The 24,185-nt window shown below is 39.0% G+C and overlaps 1 pseudogene; it reads right to left on the reverse strand.

The window, feature by feature from the left end:
• LOC127442246 (MAGUK p55 subfamily member 7-like) overlaps nt 1-24,185 on the reverse strand; it is an 84,521-nt pseudogene that overhangs the window by 10,551 nt on the left and 49,785 nt on the right.

Below are 24,185 nucleotides of genomic sequence, written 5' to 3' on the forward strand. Positions count from 1 at the left end.
CGGACATCACCCTTTCATACCCCTATTTTGCAATTATAAATGAGCGGTTGTATAGAGTGACACAGGACACTCGGACCAAAGAGGATACAACCCAACTTTTGATTCCAAGGAGCCGTCGGGAAATGGTATTCCAGGCGGCTCATTATAATCCCATGGCGGCTCACTTAGGAGAAAGGAAGACACTGAACCGTCTAATAGCCCATTTCTATTGGCCGGGCATTGGCGGCGATGTCCGCAGGTGGTGTACGGCATGCCGCGAATGCCAGCTGGTTAACCCACCGGCCACCCCAAAAGCGCCATTGTGCCCTTTCCCTCTGATCGAGGTCCCCTTTGAGAGAATTGGAATGGACCTCGTCGGGCCATTAGAATGGTCAGCACGCGGACATCGCTTTGTATTGGTCCTAGTGGACTATGCAATGCGATATCTGGAAGCAGTACCTCTTCGCAACATCTCAGCACACAGTGTTGCGGAGGCGCTCTTCAAAATAATCTCCCGGGTGGGAATTCCAAAAGAAATCCTCACCGATCAGGGCACAACGTTTATGTCACAGACACTATGCGAACTGTACGAGTTGTTAAATATTAAATCGATTCACACCAGCGTGTACCGTCCTCAAACGGATGGCCTGGTGGAACGATTTAATAAAACCCTTAAAAACATGATTCGTAAGTTTGTGCACGATGATGCTAGAAATTGGGATAAATGGCTCGACCCCCTGTTATTTGCAGTACGAGAGGTCCCGCAAGCCTCCACTGGCTTCTCCCCATTCGAGCTGCTGTATGGGCAACACCCACGCGGTGTGCTCGTTGTATTGCGAGAAGCCTGGGAGGAGGGACCTTCAAACAGTAAAAATGAAATTCAGTACGTTCTTGATCTTGGAGCAAAACTCCACACTTTGGGACAGCTAACACAGGAGAATTTGCTCCAAGCTCAAGAACGACAGCGCCGACTGTATGACAGGGGAACTCAGCTAAGGGAATTTGCACCGGGAGATAAAGTGCTTGTATTGCTTCCCACATCGAACTCTAAATTACTCGCCAAGTGGCAAGGACCCTTTGAGGTCACACGACGAGTGGGAGATCTCGATTATGAGGTTAAACGAACCGATAGAGGTTAAATCTCCTGAAATTGTGGAGGGAGGCGGTTCCCGTGACGTTGGCTACGGTAGTTCCAGAGAAGGCGGAGCTCGTACCGGAGGTGAGTTCAAAACATAAACAGTTCACCCCGGTCATTTGCGGAGACCACCTCTCACTGAGCCAACTCGTGGAGGTTGCTAGGTTGCAACAGGAGTTTGCAGACGTGTTTTCCAGTTGTTCTAGTGCCTAAGAGCGACAGGTCTGTACGATTCTGTGTGGATTATAGAAAAGTCAACGCGGTGTCTAAATTTGATGCGTATCCAATGCCTCGCGTTGATGAGTTGCTCGATCGGTTGGGCACTGCTCGTTTTTATTCGACATTGGATTTGACGAAGGGTTATTGGCAGATCCCCTTGACACCAATTTCCCATGAGAAAACCGCCTTCTCCACACCGTTTGGATTACACCAATTTGTGACACTTCCGTTCGGTTTGTTTGGAGCCCCGGCTACGTTTCAGCGTCTCATGGACCGAATCCTCAGACCGCATTCAGCTTACGCCGCTGCCTATTTAGATGACATCATCATTTATAGCAATGATTGGCAGCGGCATATGCAACATCTGATGGTGGTTCTGAGATCGCTGCGCCGAGCGGGACTCACAGCAAACCCGAAGAAGTGCACGATTGGATGGGTGGAGGTACGGTATCTGGGGTTCCACTTGGGCCACGGGCAGGTGCATCCCCAAATTGACAAGACAGCGGCGATTGCGACCTGCCCGAGACCCAAGACCAAAAAGGGGGTGAGACAGTTCCTGGGGCTGGCTGGCTATTATAGAAGGTTCGTACCTAATTATTCGGACGCCACCAGCCCGCTGACTGATCTCACTACAAAGGGAGCTCCAGATCCGGTCCAGTGGACGGAGCAGTGTCAGCGGGCGTTCACGCAAGTTAAAGCTGCACTTTGCGGGGGGCCGCTTTTACATTCACCTGACTTCTCTCTCCCTTTTGTTTTACAGACAGATGCTTCAGACAGGAGGCTGGGGGCCATACTCTCGCAGGTGGTGGAGGGGGAGGAGCGCCTGGTGCTGTACATTAGCTGTAAGCTCTCGTTAAGGGAAACTAAGTACAGCACTGTGGAAAAGGAGTGTCTCGCCATCAAGTGGGCGGTCCTCACTCTCCGATACTACCTGCTGGGGCGGGCCTTCACCCTCTGCTCGGATCACGCCCCACTCCAGTGGCTCCACCGCATGAAAGATACTAGTGCCCGGATCACCCGTTGGTATCTGGCTCTTCAGCCATTTAAGTTCAAGGTGGTCCACAGACCGGGAGTGCAGATGGCTGTCGCCGACTTCCTTTCCAGGAATGGGGGGGGAGTGGTAGGCAGGCCGGATGCCGCCCCGGCCTGAGTCGGGCGGTGGGGATATGTGGCAGCGGGGGGCGTGGTCAAGCATCTCTCCGGAGAGAGAGAAAGCAGTAAGGGCGCTTACACCTGAGCGAAATTATGTCTAACACCTGTCTCTAATTTCAGTGAGCACGGGGAGAGTGGCATAAATAGACACACCGCAAGTAGAAGAGAGAGAGAGAGACTGGACACGACAGGCCCGAACCAGAGCAAAGATTTGTTATTACGAGTAATGAGAGTTTATTTTGTGAAGCGGTGTGTGATAGTGGTTTAACTTAGTGCTTAACCTGAGATGGTAAATTGTGCTGCAAAGAGGAAGAAATAAATCCTTACCTAAACAAGGAAAGCTGCTTCTTGCCTCCTCCTTTACAGTATTATTAGTTAGTTGTGACATAATATATGAAGGCATAGGGTGTCTTATTCATTGTGAAACTGTGTTTTCTTAATGGCATGAATCACACTGAAGGCCTAGACTTTTAATGCACGGCCCGCCACTGGTCATTTGTGATGTAGATTCTACTGCGAAGTTCTGGCAGTAAACTTCAGCTTCAGCATTTGGCTTCAAGGCATTTGTATGATAATCAAAGATGATGGTAATTCTGTGGAGTGATGCAAAAAGCAGCCTGCCTCTCTGGAACGTCTGTCTGTCTGCTTTTTGTCATTCCTGTCTCACTCTCTTTGACTTCTTTCCCTGTGTCCAACTAACAAGACACAAAGTCATTTCAAACAACAGAGGGCTCTTAAATTATCCCCTTCGTTTAATATAATGTGACAATGTTCATGGACACATGCTTTAGAGATTTCCCCTCATTTTTGAGTGAAAATGGGAGAAAGAGTATTTCCTGTCAATTTTGGTTGTGATCAGTGCATTTTGAGCATTAAAAGGGATTAAATGTGATTTAAAGACCGGAATAGAGCAGTCAGCTTCTTATAAATCCACTCTTTCACTGAGTGTTGGATAAAAACAACCAGGTAACCATTTGAAATATTAGCTGTATTACTTAACATTTATAGATGGCTATAAACTTTCATAGTTGCTCAATAGACAAAAGGGATTAAAGGAATAGTTCACCCAAAAATTAAAATCCTCTCATCAGTTACTCACCCTCATGCCATCCCAGATATGTATGACTTTTTTTTCTGTAGAACACAAATTAAGATCTTTAGAAGAATATTTCAGCTCTGTAGGTCCATACAATGCAAGTGAATGGGTGCCAACATTTGGACGTCCAAAAAAGCACATAAAGGCTAGCATAAAAGTAATCCATTAGACTCCAGTGGTTAAATCCATATCTTCAGAAGTGATATGATAGATGTGGGTGAGAAACAGATAAATATACAAGTCCATTTTTAAGTCAAAATGTTGGCACCCATTCACTTGCATTGCATGGACCAAAAAGTTTTCTAAAAATCTTCATTTGTGTTCTGATGAAGAAAGAAAGTCATACACATCCGGGATGGCATAAGGTTGAGTGAATGATGAGAGAATTTTAATTTTTGGGTGAACTATTCCTTTAAGCATGCAAGCAATGCAAGCAAACCTAAACACAACCCAAAACTAGCCTCTAGAATAAACTACAACATGGGCAGGGTACCACTCAGGGGTGTTTTGTTTACTTGTGGATATCTTTTTCAAATGTATGTTTGGAGACAAAGTGGTACTCTATCCCTTCTTTCTCTTGCTTTTTCTGCTCCATAGTGGTATCTGTTGAAATAAAAGAAGTCTCGCAATAATCAAAAAGTCTTAATGCAATGCAATCCAAATCAGATTACACCAACTGAATGTAAATGTGATGCAATATTTTTATGTACAAGCCAGGGTTGTGCACCATTCAGAATTGAATTAAGAATGCCATTCAGAGTCACATGGCCCCATGCGAGGGTCAGATGTGTTAACGGGTAGCTCTGCGCACTTTGCTAATTTTTAATTCTTTTTGTATCATAAACCAGTGAGATTCGATACACCCTGCTACATAACTGTTTTAAGAGGTCAACATGTCAAATAATTCAAAATCCTTGGGCTCTGGAGATATTAAAAGACACTTACATGCTCAAGCTGAAACCTCAGACAGGCCCGCAGACCAAGGACTCAGTTTGGATGGTGTGGCGGGAGAAATTCAACGTCAACTGTCCAACATGTCTGTAATGCTGACGAAAGTCATAGCGGACCTGGAAGATCTTGCTGTAATACGTAGATCGATTACGGAGTCATCGGAGAGGAAATTAGCTGCTAATCCGCTAGCGACCAAGACAAACTTGGAATGCGTTTGGGAAAAACTGGAGGATATGGAGAATCGTAATCAGTGAAACAATGTCCGAATTGTTGGAATTCCTGAGCATGAGGAAGGCAGAGACATGGTGAAATTCCTAGACTAGCTCTTCCCGAGTCTGCTCGACATAACAGGCCATAAGCTGGAAATCGAGCAAGCTCACAGAGCCCTGGCTCGCAGATCCGTGGAGGGAGACAGGCCCCGATCAATTCTAGCCAAATTTCTAAGATCATCCGATAAAGATCTTGTGTTATGTGAGGCAAGGAGCAAAGGAAAGCTCTCTTGGAAGAACCACAACATTTTCTTGTTCCCAGATTTTGCAAATACGACAAGAGAAACGTGACTGATTCAAGGAATGCAAGAAACTCTTACATCAATGGAAGGTCGCTTTTGCACTGATGTTTCCGGCCAAACTGAGAATAGATACTAAGGATGGCCGCAAAGTATTTACATGTCCACAGCAAGCATCGTCTTTCATAGAGACAATGGGGTGAGTAAACCATTGATGTTTCTAATGTGGTCCCCAAGTGAGTTTGACTCGCTGAACATACACTTGACTGTCTGAGGAAGCTGGGCGCATTTTTGTTTCTTTTTGTGCTGGTTCTGCCTAGCGGCTGGAGTTTGTTTTGTGTAGTAACACTCCTTCGGGACAGTTGTGGATGAATCTGTTCATTCTTTGTGCTTATTCTGCCTACTGGCTGGAGTTTGTATTGTGGAGTATTTTTTGCAGGACATTGGAAGGATTAGAGGATCTGATGCACTCATGAACAGCCGGCTCACTGAATATTCGTTTGACTGTCCGAGGAAACTGAACGGCTTTAATTTTTTTCTTTGTGTGCTGGTTCCACCTAGCAGCTGGAGTTTGTTTTGTGGAGGAACACACCTTTGATACAGTTTTGTGAATGAATCTACATGTTCTTTGTGTTTATTCTGCCTATTGGCTGGAGTTTGTTTTATAGATTATTTTCTACTATGTAATTCTGTCTCACAAAATTTGTACAGAAACACTTGAGCAATCTGACGGCAAAGTTGTCGCGGGGGCTCTTGTAGACATACATGGACTGTTTGAGTTTAGAGGGATGAATGCCGGTTGGTGCTGTCGTGCGCGGGGTTAATGTGCACGTTTCTCTTTTTTCTGTTTGTTTGGTTCGGGGGGAAGTTCTGGGTTTGTTTGTTGCACTAATGGGGAATGTGGTCTTTATAATTTTATTTTTGACAATCTATTTTTTCTAATATGTCAATGTCAAATGTTAACGAGTGGATTGTCTCTCTCCGCATGGAATGTGAATGGGTTGGAGCACCCCATAAAAAGAAGGAAGGATATTTCTTTTCTTAAACGTAAGAAATATGATTCAAGAAACGTATCTTTCCCTGCAGGTAGCTTAAAAATTTGGGAAGATAAGGAGTGGACATGTTTTCTTTAGTGCTGGCTCAAGTAAGAGCAGGGGAGTCATTACATTGATAAGTAAACATCTACAATTCAAATGTCTCAAACAGATTAATGATAAATTAGGAAGAGTCATTATTGTTTTAGCAGAAATTCTGGGGCAAAGGTTGATTTTGGCTAATATTTACGCACCTAACGCTGATGACCAGGGCTTTTTATAGATCTTGAAGGGATGTTGCAAGCCTCTGGCACCCCTCATGATATAATATTGGGAGGAGACTTTAATCTTTTGTGATCAAAAGTGTTTAAGCCCCCTAGAGCAACAGTGATGCTTCACAGGATGTGTAAAAATCTTGGTCTTACAGATATTTGGAGACTTTTGAACCCATCTGGTAGGGACTATACATTTTTTTCATCAGTCCATAAGATTTATTCTAGAAAAAATAAATAAATTAATATATATATATATATATATATATATATATATATATATATATATATATATATATATATATATATATATATATATTTTTTTTTTTTTTTTTTTTTTGTTTTTTGTTTTTTGTTTTTTTTTGTTTTTTGTCCCTCATTTCTTCTGTCATTGATTGCTCAATTGGAAACATCTTAGTCTTAGATCACGCCCGGGTGAGTTTAAAGGTGTTGCCACGTACAGAGAAAAAGAAATCATATACAGTAGTTGCTGCTTTAATGAATCCCTGTTGCAAAATTCTGAATTCCAACAAACGTTAAAGGCTGAAATCAATGTTTATACGGGGACCAACTGGTCCTCAGTATCCTCTGTGAGCGTGGCTTGGGAGGCACTTAAGGTGGTTCTTAGGGGCCGAATCATACAGTATGCCTCATTCATCAAAATATCCAAAGCACGAGAACTCATGGAGTTGGAAGGGAATATTAAAAATGCAGAGGCAGAGCTGAAGTGCCGAATGTCGTGTGATGGCCTCAGAGAATTGGCCCAATTGAAATACAGATATAATACTATTTTGTTGCAGAAGGTGGAGTTTTGGCTATTCAGGGAAAGACAGTCATACTTTGAGTCGGGGGACAAAGCAGGGAAGCTTTTGGCTAGATATATAAAGCAGAGAGAGTCTTTTTCTACCATTCCCTCAGTGAAATCTGCTGGTGGTGAAATATTTACCTCAGCCATTGATATTAATAATGCTTTTAAAGAATTCTATCTTGATCTCTACAGTTCCACATCTTCGTCTACTGATGAAGATATTAGAAACTTTGTGGAACCATTAGAACTCCCTAAACTGATGACTGAGCACAAAAATTCTCATGATTCTGAGATAACCTTGGAGGAGCTTGATGAGGTAATTAAGGCCTTACCTATAGGCAAGGCTCCGGGCCAGATGGCTTTGCCAATGAGTTTTTTAGATCATATGCTACAGAACTGGCTCCACTTTTGTTAGAAGTTTATACAGAATCATAAAAGAATGTAAAGCTTCTGCCAACCATGACACAAGCCTGGATCAGTCTGATTCTTAAAAAGGACAAAGATCCAAGCGAGTTTAAGAGTTATACTGTCCAATTTCTCTGATCCAGCTAGACGTAAAAATATTGTCAAAAATTTTGACTAACCGATTAAGTTATGACATCTTATACATATAGACCAGGTGGGGTTTATTCGGGGTCGTTGCTCTTCTGATAACATTAGGCACTTCATCAATATCATGTGGTCAGTGGCGAATGATCAGACTCTGGTCGCTACCATCTCACTTGACGCTGAAAAGGCGTTTGATATGGTAGAATGAGATTATCTTTTTAAGATTTTGGAAATATACGGGTTCGGGAATACTTTTATTGGATGGATTAAGTTACTTTATAGACACCTGGTAGCGGCGGTACAAACAAATGTATTCATTTCAGATTATTTTACTCTGGATAGTGGCACCCAGCAGGGTTGCCCTCTTTCCCCCTTATTGTTCTGTCTTGCCCTGGAACCATTAGCAGCTGCGATAATAAAGGAAGATGATTTTCTAGGGGTGGTGGCGGGATGTATGGTGCATAAACTTTTGCTTTACGCAGATTATATTTTATTATTCGTCTCCGACCCCACTAGATCTATGCCTTGCCTCCACAGAATTATTAATTCCTTTTCTAAGTTCTTGGGATAAAGAGTTAATTGGTCTAAATCTGAAGCTTTGTCTCTGACAGCGCACTGTCCAGTAACGGCTTTTCAGCCAGGCACCTTCCAGTGGCCTAAAGAGGGCATTAAGTATTTGGGCATTTTATTCCCAGCAAAATTGTGTGATTTAGTTAGAGTTAATTTTGACCCCTTATTAAAAAGATTTGAGCAATGTGGACAGTTGGGCTTCATTACATGTATCTATGATTGGGAAAGTTAATGTTATTAATATGAATTGTATTCCAAAATTCAACTACCTGCTACAGTCTCTCCATGTAGATGTCCCCCTCTCTTATTTCAAGCAATTTGATATCATAGCAAAGTCCTTCATTTGGAACGGTAAATGTCCCAGATTACATTTCAGTAAATTACATAGGCCGATTGACAAAGGTGGGCTAGGCCTAACCAAGATTTTGTTTTATTATTATGCTTTTGGTCTCAGATATTTGGCTCATTGGTCGCTTCCACCTGAGAGAGCCCCTCCCTGGTTCTGTTTTGAACAGGAAGCTCTTTCCCCTATTTCGCCATTGCAATGCCTATCAAACTAATCGGAGAAGTTAGGTTACACCCCATTATCTCGCATTTACACTCGGTATGGACAAAATTGTCCAGAGTGTTTAATTTTGACATTTATTTAAATGCTGCCCCAAGCATATGGCAGAATCCCAAATTACGTTTAAGTCCCCTTTCTGTTGGTCAGAGTGAATTGAGAGGGGGGTCACTACACTCTGTGACCTATATGAGACTGGAGTGTTGAGAACTTTTGAAAATATGGTTCAACATTTTAGGATTCACAGATCTCAATTCTTTAGGTATTTACAGCTGCACCACCTGCTCTGTACTGTTTTTGGGGGTAGTATACACCCTCCTAAAGCGGCAGATACTCTGGAAGTGGTGATTACTGCATTAAGGCCATGAGGCATCAGTGTATTACTCCCTACTAATTCAGAGTCTGGGGGATGGAGCTTCAACTTCACTCAAGAGATTATGGGAGAAAGATCTAAACTCAGTATTGGAGGAGGGAGTGTAGGCTAGGATTCTAAAAAAAAAACAAGTCTACATCTAGAGATGCAAGGGTGTGCCTTATGCAATTTAAGATTTTACATAGATTCTATTGGACCCCCTCTAGATTGTATAGGCTGGGTCTTAAAGACACACCCACCTGCTGGCATTGCCAATCAGAAGATGGGGACACAGCTCATGTTTTTTGGTGGCGTGTTAAGATACAAGAATTCTGGTTGAGGGTCCAGTGTTTTATGGGTGACGTATTAGGTAATTAAATCTAATTTTGCTTCAGACTCTGTATTTTAGGTGATGGGGTGGTCATTGATGTAGGGGATAAGTACATGAAGAATTGGATCCTGGCCGGTGTTATGATAAGCAGACAGGTTGTCCGTAGAGGATGGAAGTCGTTTTGTGAGTAGTACGAGGAGATGGGCAGGGCAGCAGCATTGGAAGAGTTTTCATATAGAAGGCTAGGCAACATGGATTTGTTCATCAGTAGGTGGGGCGGCTATTTGGCCTTTTTGGAGGGCTTTCGGGGAGTGGAGGGAGAAGTGTTGTTTTAAATGTGTGTGTTGTAGCTTTGTTGTTTTTGAACGTATACTTTTTTTTAATTTTTTATTTTTTAATATATGTATTTATAAATATTTTCTACTGTTTTATTGTCTGTTTGTGTGTCTTTGTCAATTGGCATTTGACCACTGGGGTATCTGTTTGTGTTGGGTGGGGGGTTAATGTTCGGGAGGCAGGGTTGTAAATAATATGTTCCAAATATTCTGTTTTTTTTTTTTTTATATGTTACATGGAATCAAAAAAATTGTTAATAACAAAAATAATGCCATTCAAATTCCAATGTAATTGCTGAATTTAAATTGAATTTGAATTTAGTTAGCAAATAGGATAAATTAAAGGAAGTAGAATTAAAATGGAATTAATTCAAACAAATTCATATAACTGCTGTAAGGGTAGTTTTTAATAATACATTTAGTTTAGCAGTATGAATTACCCATACATTTGTTATCAAACACCCAAAATATAAGATCTATTCATATGAGGGAATAAATAGACATAATTAGTCAAAATTATTGATGTTATTATTAATGTCTTTTTTGCAAAACTTTTGCGTGACTGAATTTCTTTGAATTGCAATTCAGTAAATTCCTCTTTCTGTCATTCCAATTCCAATTCAAGTTCAACTAAAATTCTGAATTTTGCAAGCACAGTTTAAAAGTACTCTTGCACTTTTAGGAGATTTTTAGTGCATCGATATAATGAAGGAAACACAATGGAAAGGCAGTCTGGTAACGTGTCGAAAACTGAGCAGGGGTTAGGTAGTATGAAGGCCCTTGTTTAACTAGACTGAGTCACACAGAAAGTATGCTCAGAGGTGCGCTTAACAAGGCTCGAGGAGCTCGCCACACACCCTAACTATAATTGTCCACACGTTCTCCACATACTCCAAAATAAACTATAAACTTTTACCACCACTGGGGGGGCAACAGGTCAAGCCAAATGTGATGTGCATGTGTGTGTGTGTGTGTGCACTTCCTCCACCCGCACAAACCATACATAAACCTTGTTTATGGAGCGTGCATACAATGTGATAAGGCAAATTACTAAGCTCACCACATGAACATTGAACTGATCCAATACTGACAAAACTGATCTTGAAGCCCATCAACAAAATGCTGTTCCCAGTCATTAAATGGCAAATAGAACCCCATTTCAGTATGTCAGCTTTGAAGTACAAGACTTTATATGGAGCTCTAGGCCCATCAGCAGACAGTTACAAAAGTAATTTTTCCACTGCACTCAAAGTAAAATCTAACAGCAGAATCAAAACAGTTTATTAGTTGTGGTTATCATTAGCTGTGGCGGTCATGTACTGGCACTAAATCACTGCCACTGTCATACTGATCGACTTGAGTACTCACTGCTCAAATGCCATAAATCAAATAAATGTACACATGTCAGACAGAGTTAGACCCTAAGTCTGTTTCGTTACAGTTCGGAAGCTTGGACGACAGTCAGAAATATAGCAAGCTGTTAGTTTGAGCTTTTAGAGGGGAGAAGCTGGCAAGATGAGCTCAAATCTAAGGCAGGAAGATGGCATTGCTCCAGAAAGGGAAGGAAAAGTCACAAGGCTCACTTAATCACTGCATTGACAGTCTAGCTGTTAGAAGCAGTGATTATCCCTAATCTTTCATCACTCTATTGTCCCCTGTCCACATCATTCTTGGACACTTAGAGTGGCAGTAAAAAACTGATTCTGTTCTCCACCTCCACTCTGGCAGTCTCTTCAGCATACAGCGTCTTTAGACCTTAGTGTGGAACTGCTGTATGGAAATTTGTGATGGTCTGCATACACACATCATTTATGAACATTTACAAGAGTATGGCATCAAGGCACATTAGTTTTGCTTTTAAAACATATGGCTCTTCGTGTTTCCTGTTTGTCAGTCTACTTGCTTGAAGGTATGAACTACATTTCAAGTAGCACACAACCCTATTTTGGAAAGGAAAAAACACATCTACCAAATGTTTTTGCTGTAATCTTGCCCTCTTCTGTCATAGGTCTGCCACATTCACCGAATAACAGGGGTGTAAAAAGTACTCAAATTATACTTATACTACAAGTGAATGTATGGGTACTGAGTGAAAATTTTACTCAATTAAAAGTCCAAGTATCAAGCCAAAAACATACTTGAGTGAAAGTAAAAAAGTATTCACATTAAATTATTTATTTATATATATATATATATATATATATATATATATATATATATATATATACACACACACACACACACACACACACACACACACTACCGTTCAAAAGTTTAGGGTCACTTATTCTTTATTTAAATTTTTTTTTTTAGAATAATAGTAAAGTCATCACAACTATGGAATAATAGAAATGGAACTATGGGAATTATGTTGTGACTAAAAAAAAAAATCCAAAATAAATCAAAACTGTGTTATATTTTAGCATCTTTAAAGTGGCCACACTTTGCCTAGATTTTGCAGAAATGTACTCCTGCCATTTTCTCAACCAACTTCTTGAGGTATCACCCTGGGATGCTTTTTAAACAGTATTGAAGGCAGTTCCCATCTATATGCTGGGCACTTAGTGGCTGCTTTTCTTAATTATTTGGTCCAAGTCATCAATTTAAAAAACTTTTTTTTTTTTAAATAAAATGTTAGTTAGTTTTGTTATTAAATAAATGAATATGTTGGCACAATTATATTTTTGTCTACGAAACTAATTTTAAACATTTAAGCATATGCCTTTAGATCAAAAGGTTTTTAAGATCATGAGAAACATTTCAGGCAAGTGACCCCAAACTTTTGAACGGTAGTGTAAATATATAATTTTTGTTGCACTCTAGTCTGTCTTGAAAACTATTATTCTGATGCAATTGAAACTTTGTAATGCAGCACTTTTCGTACTACTGTATAACATCATTTTGTGAATTTCAAAACACAGTAAGTTCCATAAATATAAGAAAAGAAAAAGAAACCATTCTGTAACCAAAAAGCTAATACATTTTTATTGTCACTTTCTACTTTGAAACTGTTTTGTGCTACCCTTAATTTAGTTAAAAATATTCTGGCTAGGGGTAAAGTAAGGCCTCTAGGATTAATCAACTTTAGGCTTAACAAGTCAAACTACACATTGTTCTTGTATTCAAATGAAAAGTTCAATAATAATCATAACATAAAACTGTCATTAGTACATTTAATATAACTCATAGCACAAATTTGAGACCACATTCATAAATACACAGTAAGTGTCACAGATTATAGTCAGTGCAAAATATGCTGTGCTAAAATGAAGTGAAAAGACATATTAGCCTGCAATTGCATTTTCTTAATATAGTTAGTCTAACTAACCCTCGCATGTGATGCATCCACTGTAGATCTTTTTTTTCACTGAAGATCATTTTACGCACCTCAGCTGAGAGCAGGGTACAAAACAAACTTTGACACAATTTTACCAGCCACTTCATCTGAAATCATTTGAAGCTCACATAAAGAACAGAACTTTTTGCAGGTCACTGATATAGAGAAGAAAAAAATCTTCATATGCGCATTCTGTGAGAAGTGCTCATAAACGTCATAGCGCCATTGAAAATCTCAAACTGCAAGATGCTCACTGGCCAAGTTTCTTTTGTCTGTTCTGCAAAATATTATCTAATGTGTTCCTTAAGGACACGTCTTTGTGTCTTAGCCATGGCATCTCTTGTCAAATGTCACTCTTGCATTATGTCATTGTCATTATTTGCAATTATTAGCAGGTAAACAATTGAGCAGATGCTTCCACAAAGAAGTGCTAGAAGAATATGTAATGCCCCTAAACATCAGGAGACGAAGGTGGAAAAAACAACAATAGTGGATGTGCATTTCAAAAGCATGTATGTGAGGAGGTCAGGAGATACCTGCATTTGTATAACTCGAATCTGAAGGGATATAAAAACATCTTCATGGGTCTGAACTGCTGAAGAGAAATAGTCCATTGTCTCATAGCAGTCGTAGCATGCATGCGCCAACACATGTGCATAGTCAAATAAAGTATACTTTGAAAGGCTAGTGTTCGACTGTACGGCAAAACCTAAGTATATTTCGGGCTTTCCTCCCAAAATGCACATATATTATATACATATATCAAGAGTCTCATCCAATTTAAATGTGGACTACTTACTGCTCAGGTGATTGAAAACCAACTTGCGTCACTTGATAGACGTGATAGGCTACACTTAAATTTCAAAGTGCTGCATAATATCGATGCGCCACAGCTGCATTGATATGATTGGTAAGGATAACGTAACGATGTATCATAATATCGATATTTTGAACACAACCCTAGTCCAAACATGTCACGCCCCTGAGTGGAATCGATTGTCCCAAGCAGAGTCGATTCCACTCTTTATTCCAAATGCCTCAGAATCGAAAAATCGTTTATTTTTGGAATTGACTCCCAGCCTTACTAGTTACACAATCATTATGGATAACAATCAGCCTTTGCAGTGATTTGATGTTGCTGTGGATCTGAGCAGGACCAGTTTTTCTGTTTGAGAAGAAGCTCAAGGCCACGATGCAGTGACTGTCTCCAATAATTTCAAACTTAGGCTCAGCAGGAAGTTTAATTTCTGGGCCGGTTAACACCCGCCCACTAAGAGAAGTGTAGGCGCACTGACTCCTGCTGATTCTTTAATGACTGTATAAATTAAGCTTATGACTGAAAATCGCTGAAAAATCAGCTAGTGGGACGCAGGCAGTACTGGATGTCAAATCAGACAGATACTGTCAGGTTGATTTATTGCACATATGTTATTTACCTTATTCATCCCTGCCCCTTTTGCACGCTCTACTCTTCTGAATTTTGTCATCCAACTTCCTGTTAGTATTGAAGCTACTGAGAAGAGTCGATCAAAATGGATTACGTGTGGGTGCACGGGAAGTATTTTTCCCCAAGAGTCTACAGCACCCCTTTATTACGTGAAAATTCTTGTGAGGTGTTTTTTCTGTCACTCTAAATGTTACTTTCTTCCGACACCCGCAGAGGTAAGTTGGACCTGGCAGGTCACATTTGGACAGTTATGACACACTGCACTTTTTCATGATACAAGCATTTAATTGTGTAATTCTGCTTAATTTTTAGGTTTCAACTTGTTAATAATTTGTGTTAAAATGTGTAGTTGATATGAAATTTCCAACAGTGACAGCTCGTATTATTACACATGCAAGCTCAACATTTAAGAAAATTACAGTTGTACTTTTTAAAATGAATTTGTCACCCTACATTTTTTAGAGGCTTAAATGAGATTAAAATTGTTGTAAAGGGAATATAAAATAAAACATAAACTTTCACGTGTGTGTGTGCATAAATATCGTTGCACACCTCCCGTCCCAGTTTAACGCTCAAAAAATCTGCTTAACTATTACACGATGTGTGAATGACATGAGAAGATGGTCAGAGGTGTCGTACGAGATATTTTTAATGACTTTGTGTTATCTCTTGGAGTTTCATGAGCACAGAGGCACATCAGTACGTCCACAGCTTGAAGGTAAGATCTTGCGAATTTATGAGTGAAACTTGTTTTAAACAAACCGCTCTGCTTCCAATTGTTATGATATCCCCTGAACACTTTAAAATACTCATGATGACATTTGGAAACTCTATAACCTCTAAATCTACTTTGCTAGCTAATTACACTTTGACATCAACACCATAGATATCTATATAGAACCGCTAGAATGGATGTTCCAAGACAACATTTTCAAGATGGCTGTGCACTAGTTTCTCTGTCACATAAGGTGAATATGTATGCACAAGGCACAGTTAAACTGAAGTGCTCTGGGTCAGAGAGTAGAAGTTCTCTCTTCAACTCAGTCACTCCAACCCCACTCGGCCCTGTAACACACACACACACACACACACACACACACACACACACACACACACACACACACACACACACACACACACACACACATAGTTTACCATCATTTAATCAACTCTGACACAGCAATAAACCCTGCACTCCACACTCACTGAATAACTCACTACTATATTGTAGAGGTTCTAAGAGTGGGAGGCAAAAAGGAAGCGGGAGCCGGCGTTACAGTCCACATTGAGTGTTCTTTTATTCTCAGGGCTTTAACTCAATATATGCTTTCCAGCAAGAACTTCAGTTTACACACACAGCTTCAGTGATAACAGTCATGTCATGTCATGTCATGTCATGTATGTATATATATATATATATATATATATATATATATATATATATATATATATATATATATATAGCTTCAGTCTGGGTGTGTGTGCATCTCAGACTCTCTCAGTCAGTCTGGCATTCCGCCGGCCTTTTAAAGCCATCACTGAAATTAGACACAGGTGTTTAGAGTTAGTAATCACCAGGTGATGGCCCTTACCGCTTTCTCTCTCTCCACTGACAGACACACGACCACCACGTTCCCATCTCCACAAATATAAATACATGCTTATCTAAATCACCACTGCCACAGTATACATTTTAATCACACTTCAGTTAGTACACTCATGATCTCTGTCCAAACATTTTCTTTTTTATGTTGAGCCCATATAAAACACTGCAGACTTGGCTGGTTGAGTGGTACATGAACAGCTTCAGTGTATTCCTTGTTTGTAGTGGACATGTACTGTATTTAAAGTGTTCATGGACTGTCTGGGCCATGAAGTGCTCCTTTATTCCGGCAGGCATCTGCTGTTTCCATCACTGGGCCATAAGTATTGGGATGATGGGGTAATGCTGTATTGATTTCAAGCTGTGGCTCCCGCCACTCATACCATTTCCAAAACACAGATCCAGTCACTGCTCTGGCTCGCACACACCCAGACGGAAAAGCCATACTACTGCAGTGAAAATGAAGAATCTGTCTGGTGCCCATTCAAGAGAGACTAAATGCCAGTGTCTGCCAGCCGTAAACAAAAGGGATAGTCTCTGTAGGTGCATCTCTAGAAATCAAAATAAGCGATTGCATCACTGGCTGCAACTGGCCTTTTTGATTCTGAGTGAGATTCTGAAAATGCATGAAACGTCTTCGGCCAACTCTAAGTCCATGTTTGGCCCGGTATTTGCTTTTCACAGCAAATGAGTTTCACAGAGTGAGAGGAAACAAAAAGAAATCACATTCAGTGTAAAATATGAAAATATTAAATCTTCTTGTTTAACCTCATGTGGGCTTTCAGCCTGCCCTCGCTGTCATCATCCACCAATGCATCACCAGAGCTCATCTCGCAAATAAACCTGCGGGTTGATGGTCTTCGAAATATTTGCAAGCTCTGTCTGTGGTCAGTTGAACAAACACATTAACGAAGATACAGTATATTTTCATGCAAGTATGTCTTTTAAGGTTTAGTTCTATATGGGCATACCTAGGCAATCAGAGGTCAGAGATTTAGTCAAATTAGACGTTAACATTCTGTATCCGTGGCCAACAAAAACTCATAAGAATGACATTCATTAAAAGTGGAATAATGTATATGTAATAAGGTATGTAATAATAATAATAATAATAATAATACAAATAATAATAATAATAATAATAATAATACATTTTATGTAGTGCATTTCACAAACCCAATGTTGCTTTAAAATACAGACATAAATACAACATGTATGCAAAGAGATATAACAACAAAAAAGCAACAAAAAGGAAATATAAAAACAAAAAAGCAACAAGAAAGATGTATAACAACAAAAATACAACAACGAGAAAGAAGTATAACCACAAAAAAGGACAACAAATAAGAGGTATAAAAACAAAAAATAACAAAAAAGAAGAGGTATAACAACAAAACAAGCAACAAGAAAGAGATAAAACAACAAAAAACAAAGAGCAGGTAAAAAAAAAAAAAAAAGGTATAACGACAAAAAAACAAACAAACAAACAAAGAAAACGTATTACAACAAAAAAGAGTAACAAGAAAGAGGTATAACAACAAAAAAGTACAACTAAGAAGAGGTATTACAAACAAAAATGAGATAAAGTCAGGTATGTATAAACTGTTTTTGCAGACATTTGGGCTGTTGGGACAGAAACAAAAGAATGGACAAATCGAAAAATGTGTTGTGAGAAGAGAAAGGACTGTGTATAGTTTACACAATATTTAAATTTTTACTATTTCTCATATTTCAGATGGCAGATAAACCAACTTCTGATCTTGCTGAGATGATATAATTTCTTTGAAATAATTCCATGGAGTCCTTGAACATATTGACGCTTTGGCCAGTCTTGTCAAGGCTCACTTAAAGTCCTTCAGTACTGGGAGAGAGATCACTGAGCTACTGTACATTTGCTGTTGTTTTTTGGGAAAGAGACATTGCATCCACCCGCACTACCTTGCCAGCTGCTGTTCGCACCTCTGATGTATCTAAGAATTAATGCTCTAAATTTACCACAGGGAAGCATTTTTGTTTCGGCAGTGTATATAAAAGGGAAAAAGCTTGAATGATCTCACATGCCTAATCAGATTTCTAAGTAGAATATCATGCATTTGTAATTATGCAAACACCAGAACAATGAAGACGTTTTAGGCATATAGTTACTACTTTTTAAACAATAGAAGTTCTACCTGCCAAGATGCCATTCAATTTGAAATATTTATATGTAGACCTTCAGCAAGTGAGAAGTGAGAACTTCCATTTCATCAAACCCCTTAAAGAGACTGTTCTGGATTCTTGCTCAAGGAAACATTGACTTTTGATTATGGTCATTTTCTGTACCCTTGCTACTGATGGAATGTGGCAACAGGGGACTTAAATGACATGGAAAAAAAAAATAGTGAGTGGCTCCAGCTGCATGGAAAGCTGACTGGCATATTCAAACAGTACTTTCATGTTTAGAGTATAAGCACTCCTATTCTGTTGGCTCATACGGAGTTTGCCTTTGGAAATGACAGTGAGGTGAACATTCCACAGACCCAAAGTCTATGGCCAGGCAGTACAATGAAAACAGATAAATAGCCTACAGATCCATGTGTTAATTTAACTTTCCACACTCTCTCTTTCTCTGCCTATAAATGTTTCACAGTATAAAACAGGAAAGAATGTCCTTAAATGAATAGTTCACCCACAAATGATAACTCTCTTATCATTTACTCACCCTCATGCCGTATTAAACTTGTATAACCAAAATTTATGTCCTTATATTATAAATCTTGACATACATTCATGAGAAAAGCTCATTCACACACTTTTACGTGTTTGACACATGCAAAAAGCTCTGTACACAAACCAGACACAAATATGCTAGGTTTTCATGCCCAGCTGGGCTATTTTGAAAATGTAGATGCGAGTTCAAGTGCAACCGTGTGCAGAGTCAAATAATGACCATCTTGAAACCGGCACTGTGTTCAGAATGTTAAGAATTATAGTGAATAAGAACTTCAGTTTTGGTCTGTTTCTCACCCAAAGAGATCATAATGCTTCAGTCCCACTATGGATTACTTCTGCTGCCTTTACGTCCTTTTTGGAACTTAAAAGATTTGGACCGCACTGACTTACATTGTATGGACAAAAACACCTCATATATTCTTCAAATTATCTTCGTTTGTGTTCTGCAGAACAAAGAAAGTCTTGCGAGTTTGAGATGGCATGAGGGTGAGTAAATGATTGGATAATTATCTCATCTCATAAGCATGCGAGTCACTGTAAACAAGCTTCATAGTGCTCATGAATGTACAACGGACGTCAAGATTTTCACTGGAAAATGATTTAAATTTTAGATTGTTTCTCACCAAAACCTACTGTATGTCTTCAGAAGCCTTGAAATATGATCACATGGACTACTTTTGACATTTTTGGGTCCTTCTTTGAGCTTTAAAGTAAGTCTCCATCCACTGCCATTGTATTGAAGTCATACGGGGTTGGAACCATATCAGGATGAGTAAATTATGCCAGAATTGTAATTGTTGGATGAACTATTCCTTTAAGCTACAGTAGAATGTGTCTTAGTGGTAAGAAGTACAAGACGATAGGGCTCATCTGGTTTCCTGGTGTAAGGCAAGACATCCTGATATACTGATGTATAGATACCGCAATGTCCTTCACCTCTCTTCCGTTTCCATTGATTTGTGCTGTCCTTTCTGCTTAAGCGGAAACTTCTCCTTAAAGCAGCTGTGAGAAAGAAGACAACTAAATCAACTGACTTAACATTATGTGTAGTTCGTTTTTATAACGATACTTGGACTCTTTATATAGTTTGTATTGATTTTAATCTACATAGGTCATATTATAATCTGTCAGACTTGATTTTTGGATTCTCTTTTATATTGAGTAATGTGTTTAGAAATTACGCCGTAATTTGCTTAAATTTACTACCATGTAAAGATGCCAAAAAATATTTGTTTCTTATTAGACACGTGTGTATGACTGATATGTTAGCAGGGTTGTGAGGGTTACTTTTGAAATGTATTCCACTACAGATTACAGAATACATGCTGTAAAATGTAATTTGTAATGTATTCCGTTAGATTACTCAAGGTCAGTAATGTATTCTAAATACTTTGGATTACTTCTTCAGCACTGGTAGATTTTTTCACTTGTTTTGACTATAAAAACTCTGCCAGTACAGTAACACAAAATACACATGTTAAAAATACATTCTCTGAAAAACCTAAATATCTTATGCAGTGTTGTTTCTAAAACAAGATTAATCAAATTGATCTTTTTTAGATATTTTAACAGGAAAACAATACAAAAATTATTATCAAGAATACAATTTTTGCCCTAATATCAAAGGTCTTACTAGAAAAAAAGAAATTATGATCCAACGTGAATTTTCTTGATAAATAAATATGATCGTGCCTGGTAACGTGCATGTGAAATGGCTAGAAATAACATTTTATCTTAGTGTAAAGCTGACAATTTACACAAGGATTATTTCTATTTCTTCTGCTCCAAACTTACTTCAAACTTACTACTCTGTCTGCTCGTATAATGTAACACATCATAAGTGTTTCACCGCTGTTCAAATGCACTTTGGATCACATCATTTATATGTATAAATGTTTTCCATCTGAAAAGACTAAATATTAAATGAAACAAATGACAATAAAATGCAAAGTAATCTCTTCAGTAATCAAAATACTTTTTGAATGTAACTGTATTATAATTACCAATTATTTAAATTGTAACTGTAGTGGAATACAGTTACTTATATTTTGTATTTTAAATATTTAATCCTATTACATGTATTCCGTTACTCCCCAACCCTGTATGTTAGTGTATGCTTTAGATAATTGTCAGTGTCTAATCTTGGTTTGGAATTGATTCTTGGAACCTGATGTTAAATATGAAGACCAAAGACAACAAAACAATAAATTAGGTAGTCAAAGCAATCAGCCTGGCAAAACCAGCTGCCTGGTACATCTCTAAGAAATGCAAGTACCAGTGAGGGTGCTAGACCACTAGAAAAGGACCAGCAAAGGGGAGTAATACTTTCAACCATGAAAGACAATGGTTTCTTCCCTGTGTACGCATACGTGAGATGCCAACTGCCAAGCCACTGAAGAAAGTTGCCACCCACGCGCCCCGGACCAGGAAAGATGTGCGTGCAGCTGACCGCCCCCCTCCCTACCTGGCCAAAACCCTTCTCTGCACTGCCCAACATTCATTGAGCCCCCACGATCTGAGCCCCCACGATCCCCGCGAGGACATCGTGTTTACTTTCAGTTATATCACACTCCCCTTAGGCATTTTATTTACACCTTGTAAGAAATCTTTTTAAACGACTCTCTGACAGTGTACAGCCAATTGCTATACTAACGTTGCCACGGCAGTTCTTAGATGAGCAAATGTCAAATCGTGTACATTGTTATGTCTCTGTACCTTTTCATTAACGATAAAATAAAAATTTGTAGATGTGACAGGTTTCATCAAACAATTGGCATGCATATAGCTGGGCGGTGTGACAAGTGCTATTTAAACTTAATGCAAATAATTATTTGGCTATACTGAACCTGTAGTAGGGCCCTATGCAGCCGCTGTGATCACTTATTAGGTAGCCTACCTAAAACAATGAGTAATCAAATATTTGAAGGAAGGACATGAGGAAGTGACATACTAGCTGACTTTTTGCATCATATTAGCGTGCAAAACCAACCAGCACAACATGGAAACTTTACATCTCTTTATATTTCTTGCGTTATTTATGCTTTAATTTTGGTACAGTTCAGATGTATGTTATCTGTTGTACGTTATCCGTCCAAACATGTATGTTCCAAGCATTCACCATGCACCTCTACTTTGTTTGTATTATGTTCAACTTCTGGGTTAAAAACATGTCGTGAATCACTTTCGGAGCATATGCACAATGCTGAGGCCAATTGCATTTCAATTAATGTGTATACATTCTGGGTGATGCCAAGCTACAATCGCATTCAGGTCTGATTTTAGTCAGACTAAAACATTTACACAACATTTTAAAAAGAAGAATTTGCTTTTTAGTGCAACTTAAATCTAACCTTTAAAGTGCATATAAATGAACTGACTGTACTAGTGAACTATCGCAAAGTGCCATTTTTAAATGTGTGGAGGTGCGAATGAGATTTGAGAGCTGGGGGGAAGGCAAGATTTTCTGTGAATGACGACTGTTTTTCACACAAAGCTATCATATGGCTTTAAAATATTTGGAATATACTGCACAAGTTGTATGGGCAACTACTTAAAAGTATGAAACTTAATGTTTACTTTCTACTTTTGTTGTATGAAAAAAAAGAGTAGCTTGGGCATCCTGATAAATATTTTGTGATAACGATAGGTTCGTGGGAAATGGAGCAGTCAGGAGAGAGCGAACAGTTGAGTGTTTATTTTACACTTCAGCTTCACACACACTTTCAAACACAAAGCAAAAATGGCTCTGGGTGGCCAGCTCCAAAGTAGCTTTCTCTCTCTGCAAGATCTGTTGCTCTGGCCACTCTCTCCCTCTCCTCTGCCGCTCTGGTGAGCTTTATCAGGTCTCCCTCCGCCATCACTATAATGAGAGACAGGTGTTAGAGTAATTACAGCCAAGGTGATGAGCCTTACCGCTTTCCCTCTCCCGCAGACCGACACATAACCATGCCCCCCCATGCCACATATTTCCTTCCTGTGTTTAAACAAAACAATGACAGTAACAATGACACTATCTAGTAGCTAAAAGGTGAACAACAGAAGATCTCAGAGTTTTAAATTATTTTATTCTCTTATGATGTTTTTTTTTATTTTATTTTTTTTTACACCATTTTAGTGTTTAGTGCACAAGACAAATAACATAACATTATTATTATTAGTCACACCCCCAAACATTCCAGGATTTTAAGCTAAACTAAAACTTAAATCAGTGGCACTATATAGGCACAAAATTAAATGCTTGCTGTAATATGAATTGCCTAACAAGTCCTTTGCATGAACCTGTACAAATTGCAGACCATAAAAATTAGTTATGCTTTATCTGTCATAGCAAAGTGAACAGGTGTTAATCATAATTGCATTTATCACTTTTAATTTCACAGGAAAAAAGTGCTTCTTTGTCAATATAATTTATAGCGCGATAGGATAGGCCTCCTGATATACTGTGTGAACAGTGACTGATTTATAGCAGTGACTATATTTGAGTTTAACCCACAAACCCCATGTAGAGACGTTTGATATGCCACTTTACATGTGATTAATGAGACCAGACTGTTTCATTCAACACAAACAGAGCCACATTGTTTCAATAATTTTTGCAACATAACAGAACTGCTGGAACACTGCATATGGAATCCCAAAGGCCCATATCTAATAAACTATCCAACTAAGCAGAGAAACAAACAGACATCAGAAACATTCGTTCCAACATATAAATCAAATGAAGTATTGTGTGCTCAACAAAAAGGTTCTGAGTTTGTAGGATTTTGTGGCAAAGATTATTCATCATACCAGGAACTAGGCCTATTTTGAAGTAATATAACAGAATTGACATGGTTTATAAACAGAATCATAAAAATGTTGGGTAATTACTGAGTCGGCACTTTTGCTGGTATGCTAAGAAATTAAAACTTGAACTGTCCAATTCACATGGTAATTAATAACAGTGTCATACTGTAAATACATTACAGAACGCTGAATAGCTATTGATGTTTATCAGTGCCCATGGGAATGAATAAGTGGAGCGCCTGAACATTTCAGTCTTGTTTGAGAAACTGATGAACAGATGTATAGTACTGTCTGCTACAGTATCGCCATCCTTGTTTGATTGCCCCCACCAATATCTTGCTGAATCCCTTAAATGCTTCCAGACATTTAAAGTGTCCCGCACAGAGAGTAAAAAGCCAACCTGAAGGCCAAACTGCTTCTGTATAAATAAATCAAAGAAGCTAGGAAG

Source organism: Myxocyprinus asiaticus, chromosome 6, assembly GCF_019703515.2.
Source record: "Myxocyprinus asiaticus isolate MX2 ecotype Aquarium Trade chromosome 6, UBuf_Myxa_2, whole genome shotgun sequence".
Classification (NCBI taxonomy): domain Eukaryota; kingdom Metazoa; phylum Chordata; class Actinopteri; order Cypriniformes; family Catostomidae; genus Myxocyprinus; species Myxocyprinus asiaticus.